Source organism: Balaenoptera ricei, chromosome 8 (genome assembly GCF_028023285.1).
Source record: "Balaenoptera ricei isolate mBalRic1 chromosome 8, mBalRic1.hap2, whole genome shotgun sequence".
In the NCBI taxonomy this organism is placed as follows: Eukaryota; Metazoa; Chordata; class Mammalia; order Artiodactyla; family Balaenopteridae; genus Balaenoptera; species Balaenoptera ricei.
In genome coordinates this window covers 11962317-11981869 of record NC_082646.1, presented here as the reverse complement: position 1 = coordinate 11981869, position 19553 = coordinate 11962317, and the positions used below count along the sequence as shown (strand labels likewise).

Genomic DNA, 19553 nt, shown 5'->3' with positions numbered 1-19553 from the left:
GTACCCTCTGCTGCCCAGGGAAGGAAACAGGGCTGCCTTATAAGCTCAGTATCCTAAAGAAAACCTCTCTCCTGTTTTGGCTTGTTCTTTGTTTCACGCTCTCGAGTATTTGGCCCAAAGGGCAGGGCTAGGTCCATGAGCCACGCTGGACTCAAAGTCATTTCTCTTCCTGCCAGTTTTTCTTAAATTCTTAAACCAAATTTACCATTACTCCCTTTTCTCTCAGGGCAAATATCCTCTCTTGTGGATCCTCAGTCCCTCATGCAGATGGACCCCTGTGGTCCCACCCCATGGATCTTCCACTGGTCTGCAGTGGGCACACAGCTCAGATTCTGACCCCAAGACTCCTCCCCCACAGGCAGGAAGCAAGTTCCGTGGAGTGTCCAGCCCTCCCATCCCCTGAGGCTGGGACCCAGGCCGCTGGCAGCTTTCCCACAGGCTTTTTGCAGCCCGGATAACTCAGCTCCTTTCCCCCCTTTGTCTCCCACTGCATCAAACACCTGCGGCCAGACAGCCCAGCCAGAGCTCTGCTCATTTCTTGCCTGAGAACACAGTTCAGTGGAGCTGATTTTTCTGCTCTTGAAGGAGGTACAGGATTCACCCTTGAGTGAACCGAAGGTACGCCCGTCAGCTCAATGGCCCGAGAGAGTCTGGTCTTATCAGTGGCACAGCAGTAGCCTCAGAGGGGGCTGGCTCCTCTCCCAGCAGGGGAGAGGCTCCCAGGGGGACCCCTGAGGCCATGGGAGGCACGTCCTTGGCCATCAGGAGCCACCAGCCCTGCAGAGATACCAACAGACCCCTGAAAGCAGCCTCTGATGGGCAGAATGGAGAGGGCCACCAGGTAGGTCAGAGCGGGTTTTGTCTGCTGGGCCTCATCTCTGCTTTGGGGCTTTCCAGAAGGTGGTGTGGCCTTCTTCCCTACTGGAAGGAGCATGGGCTTTTAGACAAATCTCAGCTTCATTTCTCTCTGGCTCTGTCTTTGGACAAGTCCTCTGGCTTCTCTGAGCCTCAGGTACCTTACCTGTAAAATGTGGGAAACTGTGTCACTATTTGGGAGGAAAAACTACTTAACATACGGAAAATACCAAGGATGGTGTGAGGCCCAGGGAGGCCTCAGTAACTATTAATCTCTCTTTCTGGAGAATCTGTCCACCTCCAGAGCTATAAACGGGAGAAGAGCTCCTGGAGTCAGGGGGAAGCAGTGAAACCTCAGTCTCCCAGACCTCTCTGTTTTATTTTGGGGGTTCCAAAATAAGGCTTGGGCTCCAGAAAGGAAGAAAGCTACATTTAAACACTGGTTTTCCCTCTGGGGCAGGAAGCCCCCAGTCCTCCTCCCTCTTCAGTCATCAGAGGGCTGTTACCAAGTCCCACTTGTCTGTGGAGGAGACTTTGGATGGGGGAAATGTGGAATCCATGGGATTCCTTCCCTCTGGAATTCTGGGGGCAGGGTTCCTCCACTCCCACCCACTACTTGATGCATTCAGAAAACATGAAGGGAACCTCAGCCTCAGGCACCTCAGGAGCTCTCCTTGGCAGGACCTTAATGAGTGACTTTGTAAATTCCTTTCAGTTTATGAAATTGACAGTATGGAGACTGATATCACAGCCAGCAAAGGGGAATCGTGCAGAATTGCGGCCCCACCTCACCAGAAGAATTATCTCCATAGCCTGCAATTCAAGCCTCAGGAATAATTTTAGCTCCCAGCCCAGGAGTAAAGGTTGGGCCGAGATGCCAGGCGGGGACTGCACTTGGCCTCCAGGGGACCCATCTGGATCCATTCACCCGTGCATCCCTTAAGGCTCAAGCAACGTGGTCTGTGCCCCTCACGCCACACAGGGAGCAGGGGCGGCACATCGTGCCATAGAACAGACAGTGGGCCTCCCCTTCACCCCACACCCACCTTTGGCTACTGCCTCGCATCCCCATCCTGAGCACCTGCGGGGCCCCTGTGCCTAATAGCTGTGTTTCTGGAGCACTTTAGCAAACTAGTTGCTTTGGGCTAGAGATTTCTGAGGATCCCTTAATGCTTTGCCTCTGCATTTGTCTTTTCCCAAAGGCTCTCAGCCAGCATTTCAAATTAAAAAAAAATGAGACAAACAAAAAAACCCACAAAAAGTCGAGCAGTCAGTAAGGCATTACTGGTTTAGAGAAAAGGGGACCATCATCAAATAAGTTTGGGAAGTGCTACATGTTACATTACCCTCTTAGCAGCACACAGTCAGGGCCTCAGCACTGCCCAGCACTGCCGTCAGATCTCTGAGAAATCGTGTAGGAAAGACAATGGCTTAGCTTTGTTTCTCAGAATTATTTAAATGTCAGATCTGGAAACTTAATAGTCGGGTTTATATCTAAAAATATAACCCATACAGGACCCTGGAGTGAACCATTGCAGAGAAAAGGGGGACAGCTAAAAATAATCATCAGATATTACTTGGTCTACAATGGACGTAAATAAATCAGAATGCCTTGGTGTCTTCCCTAATAACCAGTGGGACGCTGGTGTTCCATTAAACAGAAGCTGGGAAATGCTGGTCTTTATGCAATTTATTTATTTTTTTAACATCTTTATTGGAGTATAATTGCTTTACGATGTTTTGTTAGTTTCTGCTGTATAACAAAGTGAATCAGCTGTATGTATACATATATCCCCTTTTATGGCTGTTAGTATTTGCCTTATGTATTGAGGTGCTCCTATGTTGGGTGCATAAATGTTTACAATTGTCCTATCTTCTTCTTGGATTGATCCCTTGATCATTATGTACTGTCCTTCTTTATCTCTTGTAATAGTCTTTATTTTAAAGTCTATTTTTGTCTGATATGAGAATTGCTACTCCAGATTTCTTTTGATTTCCATTTGCATGGAATTCTTTTTCCATCCCCTCACTTTCAGTCTGTATGTGTCCCTAGGTCTGAAGTGGGTCTCTTGTAGGCAGCATATATATGGGTCTTGTTTTTGTATCCATTCAGCCAATCTATGTCTTTTGGTTGGAGCATTTAATCCATTTACATTTAAGGTAATTATCGATATGTTTGTTCCTATTACCATTTTCTTAATTGTTTTGGGTTTGTTTTTGTAGGTCTTTTCCTTCTCTTGTGTGTCCTGCCTAGAGAAGTTCCTTTAGCATTTGTTGTAAAGCTGGTTTGATAGTGCTGAATTCTCTTACCTTTTGCTTGTCTGTAAAGGTTTTAATTTCTCCATCGAATCTGAATGAGATCTTGCTGGGTAGAGTAATCTTGGTTGTAGGTTTTTCCCTTTCATCACTTTAAATATGTCCTGCCACTCCCTTCTGGCTTGCAGAGTTTTTGCTGAAAGATCAGCTGTTAACCTTATGGGGGATTCCCTTGTATGTTATTTGTTGCTTTTCCCTTGCTGCTTTTAATATTTTTTCTTTAATTATTTAATTAAAGTATTTAATTTTTTTAAGTATTTATAATTTTTAAAGTATTTAATTTTTTTTTTAAGATTTTAATTCATTTATTTATGTTTATTTTTGGCTGTGTTGGGTCTTCGTTTCTGTGGGAGGGCTTTCTCTAGTTGCGGCGAGCGGGGGCCACTCTTCATTGCGGTGCACGGGCCTCTCACTGTCACGGCCTCTCTTGTTGCGGAGCACAAGCTCCAGACGCGCAGGCTCAGTAGCTGTGGCTCACGGGCCCAGTTGCTCCGCGGCATGTGGGATCTTCCTAGACCAGGGCTCGAACCCGTGTCCCCTGCATTGGCAGGCAGACTCTCAACCACTGTGCCACCAGGGAAGCCCTAATTTTTGATAGTTTGAGTAATATGTGTCTTGGTGTGTTTCTCCTTGGATTTATCCTGTATGGGACTCTCTGAGCTTCCTGGAGTTGATTGACTATTTCCTTTCCCATGTTAGGGAAGTTTTCAACTATAATCTCTTCAAATATTTTCTCAGACCCTTTCTTTTTCTCTTCTTCTTCTGGGACCCCTATAATTCGATTGTTGGTGTGTTTAATGTTGTCCCAGAGGTCTCTGAGACTGTCCTCAATTCTTTTCATTCTTTTTTCTTTATTCTCCTCTGTGGTAGTTATTTCCACTATTTTATCTTCCAGGTCACTTATCCATTCTTCTGCTTCAGTTATTCTGCTATTGATCCCTTCTAGAGAATTTTTAATTTCTTTTTTTGTGTTGTTCATCATTGTTTGTTTGTTCTTTAATTCTTCTAGGTCCTTGTGTTTTTTTTTTTTTAATTTTTAATTTATTATTTATTTATTTATTTATTTATTTATTTTTGGCTGTGTTGGGTCTTCGTTTCTGTGCGAGGGCTTTCTCCAGTTGCGGCGAGTGGGGGCCACTCTTCATCGCGGTGCGCGGGCCTCTCACTATCGCGGCCTCTCTTGTTGCGGAGCAGAGGCTCCAGACGCTCAGGCTCAGTAGTTGTGGCTCACGGGCCCAGTTGCTCCGCGGCATGTGGGATCTTCCCAGACCAGGGCTCGAACCCGTGTGCCCTGCATTGGCAGGCAGATTCTCAACCACTGCGCCACCAGGGAAGCCCTAGGTCCTTGTTAAACATTTCTTCTATTTTCTCCATTCTATTTCCAAGATTTTGGATCATCTTTACCATCATTACTCTGAATTCTTTTTCAGGTAGACTGCCTATTTCCTCTTCATTTGTTTGGTCTGGTGGGTTTTTACCTTACTCCTTCATCTGGTGCATATTTCTCTGTCTTCTCATTTTGTTTAACTTACTGTGTTTTGGGTCTCCTTTTCGCAGGCTGCAGGTTCATAGTTCCCATCGTTTTTGGTGTCTGCCCAATAACAGTGGGTGAGGTTGGTTCAATGGCTGTGCAGGCTTCCTGGTAGAGGGGACTGGTGCCTGTGTTCTGTTGGGTGGGGCTGGTTCTCGTCTTTCTGGTGGGCAGGGCCACGTCTGATGGTGTGTTTTGGGGTGTCTGTGAATTGAGTATGATTTTAGGCAGCCTCTCTGCTAATGGGTGGGTTTGTGTTCCTGTCTAGCTAGTTGTTTGGCATGGGGCATCCATTGCTGGAATCTGCTGGCCATTGGGTGGAGCTGGGTCTTAGTGTTGAGACAGAGATCTCTGGGGGAGCTCTCGCCAATTGATATTACGTGGGGCTGGGAGGTCTCTGGTGGTCCAATATCCTGAACTCACCTCTCCCACCTCAGAGGCTCAGGCCTGACAACGGGCTGGAGCACCAAGACCCAGTCAGCCCCATGGTATATTTCATGTTGTTCCAGGCAGATATAAATTTAGTTTTTAGCTTGGCAACTTCATCTGTTCCCATGGCCTCCATAATCAGATTCTAAAGAAAAAGCCATCACTTGACTGCATTCTTCTGTAAGTTTAGTGTTTTGTTTGGGAAATGTTTCAGTTCCAGCCGCAGCCGCCACAAAAGCAGCCAGCACACACGCAGTCGCTCCAACCTCAGCGCCGCAGCCACAGGCACCTCGAGCGCCCCTGCCACCGTCCTTTATGCAGTTTAGTTAGCACCTAGTTGCCAGGCACTGTATTAGGCACTTGGGATATAGTGGAGAGCAAAATTAACATGGTTGGTCTTGGCCATAATGGAGCAGGAAGACTAGCCAGGAGGGTGAGGTAAACACTTCAATAGGTATGTGATGTGTGTTACAAAAGGACAAGTCCAGAGCACTGTGGATGGGGAGGTGTGCAGCACAGGGGCATCCCCTGGTCTAGGAGGTCACAGATGGCCTTCCTAGGACATTGCTAATTGTTGTGAATCTTGAAAGGTGAGTAGACGTTAGCTGGGCAAGGGATGGGAAGAGGAGAGCTTTCTGGGCAGAGGGAACAGTATGTTCTAAAGGCCAGAGTTGAGAGATGCTTTTGGCTGCGTGTAACAGAAAACCAAACCGAAGCAACTTAGTGGATAAGAAAATGAATTGGCTTCCACAGCTGCCTTCTCTGGGGGTAGAGTGGGTATCATCGCTGGTTGTTTGTAGTGTCTCAGTGGTGGCAGCGGGAACATGGGTTTTTCCCATTGTCCACTCCAGTGTCCACAGCAACAGCTTTATCCTGAGATCAGTTCCCCCTTATATTGTGGGCTATTAGTAGCAATTTTTTTCAAGTCTTGCAGGAGAGTGAGAACCAGACAGAGTTCTCACTGTCTGTCTGCAGAACCAGGCAGACTCTGCAAGTCTTACTGGGCCAGTTTGGAGCACATAACCACCCTGAAGTAATTAGCGTCGCAGGGGAATGCCTGGCTCTGACCAGCTTAGTCTGGGTTCTTGCAAGAAAAGTAAAAAACACTGGTAAGATGTGGGCCCTACGGTCTCTGTTACGACTTCTTTTGTAGCACGAAAGCAACCACAGACAAGACGTAAGTAAATGAGCGTGGCTGTGTTCCAAGAAAACTGTATTTATGGATGTTAATATTTTAATTTCATGTAATTTTCACGTCACAAAATATTCTTCTTTCGATTTTTTCCCCAACCATTTAAAAATATCAAAACCATTCTTAGCTTGTGGAACATACCAACCCCCCGCCACACCCTCACCCCTACAAAAGAAATAGGTGGCAGGTTAGATTTGGCCCACGGGCCATAGTATGATGACCCCCCTTTAGACTGATCAGAACTCATTCCTGGAGCAGGGTTCAGCCCTAAGCTATGTCACTGTCACACAGTGAGGGAGGGGTGGAGTGGATGGGGGTCAACCTCAGTGTCCTTCACTGAGAACCTGGTCCTTTTGAGGGTCTGCAGGAAGTCCAGTGGCTGCGTTATAGACAGTGAGCATCATGATATCTTTGCAGTGCTTCATGGCACCCAAAGCCTCCATCAACCACTCCTGGGATGCTCTTCCCTTCTTCCTGCCTGGGTACTGCCCTGATGCCCTACCAACTTCACCAATACACCAGTTAAAGAATTAATCCTGGAAAACTGTGGCAATGGGCTGAGGAATCTCCCTCTCACTTCCAGGTAACACCAAAACCTGTGCATGTTAGCGGGGTCTTCCTGAAGACGGGGCCCCCACTTTTGTTGCTGGACCCTGTGGCGTACCTGCAATCAGTCAGGAAGTAGTCATTGAAATGCTCACCAGGTTTGCAGCCCCCATGGGTGCAATAGGGGAAGCTAGAGGAGTTGAATGATTCTCCTTTATGGCAAAGGCATGGCATCCAAAACAAACAGACACAAATCTTTCCATGTTCTGTGGCACAGAGCCACCCGGGTGACAGTGGCATGATGAAACGACCTCAACTCCCAGCATCTGTTTATGCCACACAGTGAAAGTTAATGAGGGCTAACCCTCAACTAAACTGGGAAGTCAACCAAAGTTCAGCTTCTGGCTCCAGCCATCCTTTCTGAAGATGTGTTCCCTCTTTGAGTGGCAAACTCTTTTCCAGTCCTGTCACTGTACCAGGGTGTGTCTCCTCTCTGACCTTGCTCCATCCTTTATAATTAACAAGGATCTGCCTTTGGCCAGTCCCACTGGAGACTGGCTTACAGGGTGTACTTTCTTTCGAATGAATTTCAGGGTTTTTTTCCTCATCCTGTGTATGCATTTTGGTATGCAATGAGAGTTTGTCTCTGGAGCAGATAATTTCAGGCCAAAGCAAGCATGTGGTGGGGATTGGTTTGGAGCTGGAAGTGAAAGAGAGCAGAAATCACAGCAATATTAAACAATGTTTGGGTTTCACTTTACCGTTCATAGAGCGCGCACACACACACACACACACACACACACACACACACACACACACTGTTTCTCACAAACCCTGTGAGATAGTAAGGCAAAGATCGTGCCATTACCATTATACCCATTTTATAGGTAAAGAAACTGAGGCTCAGAGAGACCAGCTGACCCAGAGTTGCTCCATAGCTAGTATTGGTGGGGCAGAGAGTTGAACCTAGAAGTTCAGACTGTGTCAAAATATATGTTCTTTTCATTGAGCTATGCTTCCCCCCTGCCCCACCAGCCCCTGGCCATCCTCACTTCTCTCTAGGCCTGTTCATCAGGGCAGCAAGAAGACAAATCTAATTAGGAACCTTGACAACTAACTAGCTCACCTTGACGATGCCAAGGCTGATTGAAGCTTCTTCCTTCCTTTTTTTTTTAGCTCCTGGGGGTAGGGATGATGAATATTGTTAATATTGTGCTGTCACTGGCTTCTGTTCATTCATTTACTTTAACAGCATTTGTTGAGTACCTGCCACATGCTAGGCTCTGTGCTAAGTACTGGGGATCCCAAGAGGAGATCTATAGTCCCTATCCTCTAGTAAGTGGGCAATTACCACACAATGCTTAAGGGTCAGGATGGACATTAGGGCAGAAAACAGTGGCTCTTGGGAAAGGGCATCCAACCCAAGCTCAGGAGGTCAAGAAAGGAGTTGGTCCAGATGCTGGACTTGGTCCATAGACCAGGATATGCAATTAGGAGATATATAGTCAAAGGAGGAATGTGTGTGTGTGTGTGTGTGTGTGTGTGTGAGAGAGAGACAGAGAGAGAGAGAGAGAGAGAGTGCTTTACATGGGAAAAATGAGAACATGTTATATTCTGGGGAGGAGGGAGGGGAAGGTGGAGAGAAGGCACGGGAAGAGCAGGAAAGGGTGGGATCTAAAATATTGCTAGAAGGATTGGCCTTGCTCAGGTGAGGGGTCTCTTCCCCTGGGACAGGAGGGAAAATGGGTATAAATACTGATGCATTCATTCACTCATTTAGTCATATTAACTCATTAAATATGTATTGAGTGCTGTGATGTACCAGCATTACTACGTAAGGCGATGAGGATATAAAGTTGAAAATAATGAATTCAATACATATTTGCTGAGCACCTATCTGCTGTGTGCTTTCCTAACACAAATAGCAATATGTATTGAGTGTTTATCATGTGCTTGTTTTGTTTGAAGATTTTTGCATGTATTATTACATTTAATCATCATAACAGCAGATGCCAATGTTATCATTATTTCTAGATGGGTAAACTGAGACACAGAGATTAGGTAACCTATGGTCCAAAGCTGATAAGTGGCAGAGACAAGCTTTGAACTCAGTCAGGGGGCTTCCCTGGTGGCGCAGTGGTTGAGAATCTGCCTGCCAATGCAGGGGACACGGGTTCGAGCCCTGGTCTGGGAAGATCCCACAAGCCGCGGAGCAAATGGGCCCGTGAGCCACAATTACTGAGCCTGCGCGTCTGGAGCCTGTGCTCCGCAACAAGAGAGGCCGCGACAGTGAGAGGCCCGCGCACCGCGACGAGGAGTGGCCCCCGCTTGCCGCAACTAGAGAAAGCCCTCGCACAGAAACGAAGACCCAACACAGCCATAAATAAATAAATTAAAAAAAAAAAAAAACCTAGCATATATATTTAAAAAAGAAAAAAAAAAAAAAAGTGTTTACCAGGAGCCGGAGGTGGGAGAAATAGGGAGAACTTTCAGCTATAAGATGAATAAGGTCTGAGGATCTAATGTGTAACATAGTGACTATAGTTGGTAACACTGTATTGTACAGTTAAAATCTTCTAAGAGAGTAGAATTTAAATGTTTTCACACTATCTATCTACCTATCTATCTAGTTATAGTTACCTATATGTAAAATTATATATAGTATATATATAAATTTATATTATATTTATATATCACATATTATATTGATATATGTTATATATACATACATATATGTTATATATGAGATGGTGGATATGTTAACTAGATGGGAGGAATCCTTTCGCAATAAATACATACATCAAATAATCATGATGTACATTTTAAATATCTTACAATTTTATTTTTCAATCATACATCAATAAAGCTGAAAAAAAAATCCCTAGTAGCACCTACACAGAAAAAAAAAATTAATTAATAATTAATTTAAATGTTGGGGGGAGAAAGGAAGTGGTGCTAAAGAACCCACAGATGGGCTCAGTTCCCGCACCACACAGTCATGTTCATACTGGAAGGTGCTCAGGGTCTAAGGTACAGAGCCCGGGGGAGTCAGGGCAAGGCCTCACCCTGGTCACATCTGAGCATCGATGGGTAGGAGTTTGCTAAAGCGATTGCTGGGGCGTGCCATTAGGGTTCTTCAGACAAACAGAACCTATAGGGTGTATGTGTGTGTGTGTGCACAGGTGCATTTGTATGGAGACAGATTTTTTTTTAAGGAATTGGCTCACGTGATTGCGGGGCTGCAGGACGGACCAACAGGCTGGTAACCAGGGAAGGCTGATGTTGCAGCTTGAGTCTGAAGGCAGGTCTGAGGGCAGGATTTCTTCTTTTTGAGGACCTCAGTCTTTCTCTCTTCACGCCTCCAAGTGTTTGGATGAGGCACACCCACGTTATGGAGAGTAATCTGCTTTACCCAAAGTCTACTGATTTAAATGTTAATCACACCTAAAAAAAACTTTCATAGCAACATCTAGACTGGTATTCTACCAAACATCTGGGCACCACGACCAAGTTGACGCGTAGAACTGACCATGACACAGTGGGACCTGAGAGTCTGTGTCCTCTCTGTGAGCTGGGAGGCAAGGTCATCTGCTGAGAGCCAGGTGATTAGGATGTCCGGGAGGCTGAGGAGAGTGGGAGTCAGAGAGGTAGTGGCAGGACCCTGGCAGGGAGTTCCTGAGCCACGTGGGGCGCGCTGAGCCTGGGTGAGTGCATGAATGTATGAATGAGTGAATATCTCAGTGACAGCAGAGAGACTAGCTGATGCTAGGATGTGTGACACCTCTGTCACAGAACTGGGAGAGGAGATAAACACGGGAGCAGGTGCAGATAGGTGTGTGGCTGGGGCAGGAGGATGAGGGAACCCAGCAGCCCTCCCCTCTCTTCCGCTTCTCTGCCCTGAGCACCCCAGGGGCAGTTCATGGTTTCAGTACTTCTAACTTCATTTCACTGGTATTGGATGAGGACCTCGTCACATGGTCCCTCCTTATCTGATGTCTTGGAACGTCCCTGGGCCTCTATTTCTTCTGCACTTGATCATGCTCAGGGCCCCAGCTTCCTGGAATCTGCTGTCGACTGAATGATCTGGAGTCTCACGTGTGAAACTGCACACTAGCTATACAAAAGGGCCCCTAAGGGGAGAATCATGTGATGAGGGGAAGGAGGGAAAAGTGCCTAGAGAGGCAGCTGGGGTTAGGCGGCAGGAGGACGGGAATTACAGCCGGGGTTCTGGTCCCAGCTCTGCCCTTTACCACCTGTGTGACTTGGGCAAAAACTGAGGCTAACAGTACCTGCCCCGCAGACCTCGCCAGGTTACCTAAGGGTCTAACAAGTTCATGAATGAAGAAATGCTTTGAACATTAGAAGACATAACAACCACAACAGGTACTATTTAAGGACACTCAATATATGCATGAAGCACAGAAAAGGGAATTTCCAGTGTACTGGTTGGAGTGGGATGGGGTAGGAGAAGGTTTTTACTCATCATCCTGGGCTGGGGAAGACCTTTACCAAGTACCTGCTGTGTTCCAGACCCTGCGGTGGGCACTTGCTATGCGGCTGCTTTTTTAAACCCATGATGACCCCGATGAGAACACTTGGGTCAGACAAATCAAGTAATTTGCCTGAGGGCAAAAGCTCAATTGTAGAGCTGAAATTGGAATTCGGGAGTGCTTGACTCCCAGGCCCGAGGGGCTCCCCGCCCTACGATATACCCTCTTGGTGTGTTTGTGAGATGATTTTATTGTTGTCCTTGGGGCTTGGGGATCTAATGCACAGCATAGTGATTGTAGTCAACAATATACCCTATAAACTTCAAAGTTGCTAAGAGACTAGATCTTAATTTTCTCACCGCAGAAAAGAAATGATTTTGTGACATGCTCGAGGCGTTAGCTAACGCTACAGTGGTGATCACGCTGCAGTATATAAATGTATGAAACCAACACCTTGTGCACCTTAAACTTACACAATGTTATATGTCAGTTCTATCCCAATAATTAATTAAATATTGTTGGCATCAGGCTCAGCTTCTTTCACCACAGGCTGTCGCTTGGGCCCCCTGGGCAGGCTGTGTGGTGTGATGTCAGGCCGGGGAGACTTCCCTGAGAGGGCACCTTGGTTTGACTGTGAACCTGCGCACTGAGGCCTTCTTAAGAGAGTTAATAACACTTAATAAACATGACAGAGAAAGGCTAGCCTCTGAGTATTGTTTCAACAGGAACTGAGCCTGTCCTGAGTCATCTGTTCTGTCGTTGCTGTGCAGATGCTGCCACAATACCCTCTGAGCTCATGAATTAAGTGGCGGGGGAAGCAGTAAAGCAGGAGACAGGCTGCATGCTTACCTCTCTGCTGCATCTTTGGGACTCATGTGGGTCAGAGCACCAGGTTGTGGGAGCTGCAAGCCCCAGAGCTGGAGAGAGTGCTGTCCGATGTCTGTCCCAGCCCAGCAGGAAGCTGACTTCCTGGGAGGCTGGAGCTCCCCTTCCCTGTTGCCTGACCTCATTAGGAATCTCTTTATAGAAGTGACAGCCTCCATCTCTACTCCAGTCTTGTACCAAAGGTGGGAGGTTGCTGGATGCTCTTGGAGGGGAATTAGTCTGTATTAATGATCTACTGCTACGTAACAGATTACCCCCAACTCAATGGCTTAAAGCAATGTTTATTGTCTTACATGGTTTCTGAGAGTCAGGAATCCAGGAGCTGCTTATCTGGGTGGATCTGACTGAGGGTCTCTCACCAGGCTGCAGTCAAGATATTGACCATGGCTGCAGTCATCTGTAAGCTCACTCATGTGGACCTGGGCAGACCTCGGTTCCCTGCCGGCTATTGGCTGGAGGCTTCAGCACCTGGCCATGTGGTTCTCTCCATAGGGCTGTTCACAACACAGCACACTTTCCCAGAGCAGGAAGGGTGTGTGAGAGAGAGACCGACAGACAGAGAGACACACAGAGAGAGAGACCCACCTAAGATGGTAGTTTCAGAAGTGACATTCCATCACTTCTGCGGCATGCTATTTATCGGTCAGATCAACCCCAGTACAGTGTGGGAGGGAATTAGAAGATGGGTGTGTACACCAGGATGCAGAGATCATTGGGGCCGTCTGGGGCCTGACTACTACACAGGCCTAGCAGACACCTGTGCTGGTAGAGTCGTCAGGGAACTAGAAACTTCACCTGGGGGGGGGGTCTGCTCTCCAGCTCTAAAGATTCTGTTACAGGTTTCTCAACTAGTACCTTTGATATAAGGTTCAAGTCTCTCTAAATGGCTTACAAGGCCCTTGACAGTCTACCCTGTCCCCATCACCAATACCTCCAGTCTCATTTTCTGCCCTTCTCTCCAGTGACCCCAAATCCCAGCTATAGGAATGATTTGTTTTCATTTCTCTGTGCCCATGGACTAGGAATTTTTCTCCAACAAGCAAATTTGTATCTCACAACCCAGTTTAAATGTGCCATCCTTTGTGAAATCTTCCTAGGCAACTCCCCAGAAAGAGGAAGTCCCTCCCAGCACCCCAGAATCACTCTGCGTGCACCTCTACACGGCACCGACACAGCCCACTTTTGGCAAGTATTGCTTGAGTGCCTTCTCTGTGCTGTGCTGGGGCTGGAGCCTAGCAGAAAACAAAACAGACACAATTCCTGCCCCACGGAGATTTACATTGCAGCAGAGACCAAGGGACCGCAAATAAGCAAGGAAGTGTGGAGTGCTTTGGAAGTTGACAAGTGCTATGGACAAAAACAAAGTGGGACAGAGTGTTCACGGCCATTCATCGTGCAATTGTTTGCTTCCATTTCCATACAAGTCTGTAAGCTCCTTGAGGGCAGGGACCATGGATATGTCGATCTTGCATCTCCACTGCTTGCACCGTGGGCATGTGGTGGAGGCTTGCTGAATAATGAATGTCCTTTTGATGGACAGAAGCTGAAAAGTGCCTGAGAGAGACAGGATCAAACCCCCAGCAAGCTTCTGCAGACACCAGGAGGACTGACTGCGGGAGAAAAACAAGAAGGATAAATTTATTTTGAAGATTAAAGACTGACTCCATACATATCCCTATGTTTTATAGACAGGGATAAAACGTGAATTTAAATAAAGACTTGAGTCTGTATATAATGATGCAGTTATTAGGCTGCATTTGGCAATGCATCCCCTGACATAAAGTTTTAAAAGTGGCCTTTTCAAACACTAAATTACCCTTTGGGTCTGCCAGCTCTAATGATAAATAAAGTGAAAGTCCACCTCACTACCATCAGATTCATGGAGTGTGTTAACATTTGCTAGACTAACCAGTTCCGGATGCTGAGGAATGAAAGCTACTAGATGACAGAGTCTGATGGAGAATCAGGGGCTGGAGCCACATTTGCCACCAAGTTCATCACGCAGGGGTCGATGAGCCCTTGCTTCAAATCACTGGGGACTCAGATCCTTCCACATTCTTACAACAGGGCAGCCTGGGGATGCCTTTGGCTCGGGCAGCTCCAAAGTACCAGACTATTTGGAGGCAGGGCTGGGGGAATGAGCTGGCGTGGAAGGGGTGGTGTGAGATGCCTTGGTGAGTTGAGAGAGTGGGCTTCCCGGGAACCTTGCCCAGCAGTCGGGCCCCTGGTGGGACGTACCTCTGCTGCTGGTCCATCGGGCCCAGGAGTGGGGAGTGCTGGTCCCCGTGGTGTGTTCCTTCCTGAGGGAGGGGAAGGGCTGGGACAAAGGAGTGGTTGCCCGGGTATGATGCTTCCCTGCCCCCTGTGAAGACCCCGGGGGGTGTGAGCCCTGTGACAAAGAGGAGGGACCAACCAGTCTTGCAGGAGATGGTGCACAGGCCTGTGTGAGCCAGGAGGAAAGGAGAGTGAAGGAGAAACTCCCACAGGCCTGATCTCTGCTCACCCTGAGAGACCAAGCAGAATGGGCTGGTCAGAGGGCCTGCTGAGAGGGAAGAACATTTCAGGAAAGCATCTCTTTGAATTATAAGTGCTCTGGTTGGGGTGGTGGTGGAGGAAGAGAGTGAGTTGGGTACATAATCAGTTGACTGCTAACCGAGGACAGGAATGTGTGTTAACCAGATCATTCTAGAACATGGAGGTGGCTGTGTTTCCCAGTAGTGGGAGCCTGGGCCCAGAGTCACACAGGCCTGGATTCAAAGTAGAGGTGAAAGTGGTCAGGTGGTTTAAGCACTTGGTTTTCGTTATCATCATCTGCAAATTAAAATAATAATAATAAAAATTTTAAAAAATAATAAAAATATCACCCACCATTATAGGGTTGTGGTGTGTAAAAGTTAAGAGAAAAAACATATACAAACTGCCAGGGATGTAGAAACATCCAGCAAATACTGGTTTTCCCTCTTTCCCTAAATCATGAGAGAGGCATCTTCCTCACATCAAATAATTCCTTCTCTCCCTTCCTCCCTCCTTGCCTTCTTTCCTTCCTCCCAACTCGCCAGCTAGTATTCATACATCACTTAGCACATAAGAAGTGATGTATTACACAGAACATTCTAAGAAAAGCATTGGAATATACTGAACAGCATATTGGTAGTAAAGGATCTGTTTTTTAGTTTTAATCCCTCAACACATCAGCGGCGTGTCCTTGAGTTGACTTGATCTTTCTGGGCTTCTTACTACTCATCTATAAAATGGGAATGCTAATATTTTACTATTATCCTCTAGATTATTAAAAGGTACAAATGAGATAAGATGTGTGAAAGTGCTTTGTAAACTATAAAAGAAGACCCATTTTTCCATTAAAAATTATTTTTAATTGTGGTAAGGTACACATAACGTGAAATTTACCATATCAATCATCTTTAAGTGTAGAGCTTGGTGGTATTAAGTACATTTACAGTGTTTTGCAACCATTGCCACCATCCGTCTCCAGAACTCTTTGCGTATTGCAGAACTGAAACTCTGTACCCACTAAATAATAACTCCCCATTTCCCTCCTCCCCTAGCCTCTGGCGACCACCTTTCTACTTTCTGTCTTTATGAATTTGGCCACTCTAGATATCTCATGTAAGTGGAATCATACAGTACTTGTCTTTTTGTGTCTGGCTTCTTTCACTTAGCATTAATGTCCTCAGAGATCATCCATGTTGTGGCATGTCTTAGAATTTCATTCCTTTTTAAGGCTGACCAGTGTTCCATCATATGTCTACACCACATTCTGTTTATCTATTCATCTGTTGATGGACACTTGAGTTGCTGCCATGTTTTAGCTATTGTGAATAACACTGCTATCTATGAACGTGGGTATACAAATATCTCTTTGAGACCCTGCTTTCAATTCTCTTGAATATATACCCAGGCGTGGAATTGCTGGATCATATGGTAACTCTATGTTTAACTTTCTGAGGAGCCACCGTACTGTTTTCCGTAGCAGCTGCACCATTTTGCACTCCCTCCAGCCGTCCACGAGGGTTCCAGTGTCTCTGCATCCCTGCCAACACCTGTTATTGTTTGTTTTTGTTTTTTGGGGGGTTTTGTTTTTGTTTTTGATAATAGCCGTCCAAATGAATGTGAGGTAAAAAAGAAGACACAGTGTTAGTGATTTATATAAGTAATTGATTTAATTATAGCTCACCTCATTCAAAACAGAAAAGAGAGAGGGATTCTAGACCGATTTATTAAGATGAGGCCGCTGCCCTGGAAGAAGTCCTGGTTTAGAAGGAAGTTGAGGCTCTCACACCAATATGTGTACTGCAGGTCACTTACAGATGGTGTCCGAATGATGGTTGGACAAGGGGAGTGGTCCATTTGCCTGGGGTGATAACCGAAGGGATGTGTGAGACTTAGTTTTTGAACAAGACCTTGAAGAATGGCTGAGATTTTGATACGCAGAGATTGCAGAGGAGGGATAGACTTGTGGGTCGTCTCCTCACGAAAATAACATGGTTGAAGACACATCTCAGAAACAGTCAAGTTTGTTCAGAGAATGCTACTCAAAGCGTGGTCCCTGGATTAGCAGTGTCAGCAGATCCTGGTAATTTGTTAGAACTGAAAATTCTTGGGCACCTCCCCAGACCTGTACTGAGCCAGAAACTCTGGGAATGGGACCAGGCAGTCTGTGTTGTAATATCCTTTGGGGGAGACGTATGCACACTCAGCTTTGTACAGGAGTAGAAGCAGATTAAGGGGGGTGGGGTGGGTTAGGGGTTAGATTATGAAGATTAGGGAGTTGGGCTCTGTTTACAATCGTCTGGTGACTGCCCATTGCAACTGGAATAAAATTAAACTTCTCATCATGACCCAGGAGGCAATACGACGCCTCTGTCCCCCTCTTCCTCCTTCCTCCTTCCCCACATTCACTACACTCCAGCCACTGCACTCCAATGGCTGCCAAGCTCTTTCTTGTTCCTTCAACTTCGAGTGTTCTTTCCTCTCCCTGATGGCTTCTTCCTCCTCACTATTTCGGTCTCGGCTCAGATGATGCCTCTTTGCAGATACACCTTCCCTGACCACCCCCATCATCCTCTCCTGAGACGCTATTTTTTTTTTCCAGCACTTCTCGCTATTGGAAATTATCCTGCATTTCTTCCTTATCATGTTCACTATCTGCCTTCCCCGACTAGAGCATAAGATCCTCGAGTTTGGGTCTCGGCCCCGTTCACCAGCCTATTTCCAGTGCTTAGAACAAAACCTGACGCATAGTGAGTGTCCAGTATTATTTTTGTATTCAGTAGATACTGGGATACTCTTAAGTGGTTCTGAATAGTGAAGTGACCCCCTCCAAGTGGGGCCCTGGGGGAATTCCTCTTCTGGATTTATGTAGAGGGTTGGCAGAACAGCAAGATTCTGAAAGGAGGGACAGCTCTCAGGGACCAGAGTGGACTTGTGAAATGATGATGGTCTAAACCCGTGGTTCTCACCTGGGGGCAGTTTTCCTCTCCCCCACCCCGGGACACCTGGCAATCTCTGGAGGCATTTCGGGTTGTCACGACTGGGGAGGGTGCTCCTGGCATTTCGTGGGTAGAGGCCATGGATGCTGCTGAACTTTGTACAATGCCCAGGCTAGCCCCCTCTAACGAAGAATTACCAGGCTCAAATGTCAGTAGTGCCGAGGTTGAGAAATCCTGCTCTAAACTAAGGTGGCAGTTGTGGGGATGGAGAGAAAAAAACAGGAGTGAATATTTTCTATTCCGCAGGGTAAGATTTTGTCGCCATCTGTGCCTGCAGTTGTGACTTTAAATCTTTTTAGCAACAGACTCAGAAGACCCCAAGAATGGGAAATCCCTCTGGGGACAAGCACATGCTCCGTTTCTCTTCCCTCCTGTTTTTCACTGTCGCCCGCTCTGTCTTGCTAATCCTGTGTCTCTTTTTCCTCCCCCTTTCTTCTCCTCCTCCTCTTTCTTCTCTCGTTCCTCTTTCCCTTCCTCTTTCCTCTTGCCTTTTTCTTCTTCCTTTCTCCTGCTTTCTCTCCTTTCTCTCTCATTAAACTGCTCATTATAAAGATTTGAAGTTTACTGGGTTTGTGGTCTCAGTCCTTAATTTTTAAAGTGGGTAATTGCTTGGTTTATACTAAATTAAATTTACTAGCTTTTTACTTCTGTGGCATATGGCATCGGAATGGGACTGCTTTTTATCTCTTGCAGGTTAATGCTACTTCTTTTCCTTTGTCCTTCTATGCATTTTAAATATGCTGACAACAGCCGCTGAGTATCTCTTTCAGCCCAAAACAGCTCATTAGGGAACTCAGCCAGTCAGTGTCAAGTTGCCCAGAAAAACAAGACGTGGTCTGCTGGGTTCTGGTATAGAACTTGAGCAGATTCCCCTCCCCTTGGAGAGCTCCCCTCCCCATCCTGGGCTGCTCCTCTGGGTTCCACGTGGCCAGGGCCATTGCTCTTCCCTGAAGGGACCACCCCAACTCCTCACTGTCCCTCCACAAAGCCCAGCACACATGATTCCCCAGGGACACCCTGAGGTGCCCATGGATACCAGCTAACAAGCGAGTTAGTCTCCAAGAGAAATATGGTGCATGATATGGGTTTTTGAGGGAAGAGAGACCCAAGAGGTGTTGGTTTTGGTGAAGTGTCACAAAGGATGTTTAGACTTGTGCAGATTATGAGGGAGGCAGGGTGATAGGGAGGTTCCAGCCTCAGGGAGGCTGAAGAGGCAGTGAGGCAGAGTTCCTACCTACATTCTAGATGTAGACTCCATGAGGACTTTGTCTCCCCAGCACATAGAACAGTGACTGTCCTCCCCAATCAGAAACAGTCATTACAATGTGAGCTCGAATTTTGACACATTTTGTTGGTATGAATCTCCTCCCTTCCACCTTAGGAAAACAACACAAAAGAGAAGATGACATTATCTGAATATTTTTCAAATAAATTGGTGAATGAGTATTCAACAGAGCACTTCTCCCATGTGGGGCCCTAGCTTAGATGCTCTAACCCCATGTCCTCCTGGATAAATTTCTCTATCTTGTTCTGACTCTTTCCCAGGGGGATGATGACGGTGAATGAGAAGATCTATTACTTGTGCTTTGATCTCCTGGGAAAAGAGACAGATAACTCCAAGGTGGAAACAATCAAAGTAATGGCCCTTCGGATTTTTCTAGCCATATTCTTGCAAAGAACTCAAAACAGTTCTTATCTGTCCTTATCTCTCACTTGCTTGGGTGGAAGAGAGATTAGTATCAACCAGATGTGTCAGACTTCTAGCTCCCATCGTAATTGCCATTTCTGATTGGAGGTGA

General features: G+C 46.4%; 1 protein-coding gene across 1 annotated transcript in view; it reads left to right on the top strand.

Moving 5' to 3' along the window:
* Positions 1-714: 714 nt before the first annotated feature.
* The window catches only part of GRIK4 (glutamate ionotropic receptor kainate type subunit 4), a 208170-nt gene continuing 189331 nt past the window's right edge, over positions 715-19553 (top strand). The window contains exon 1 of the mRNA XM_059929277.1: positions 715-841. The gene's annotated coding sequence lies outside the window, so the exon portion shown is untranslated. The remainder of the gene's footprint in view (positions 842-19553) is intronic.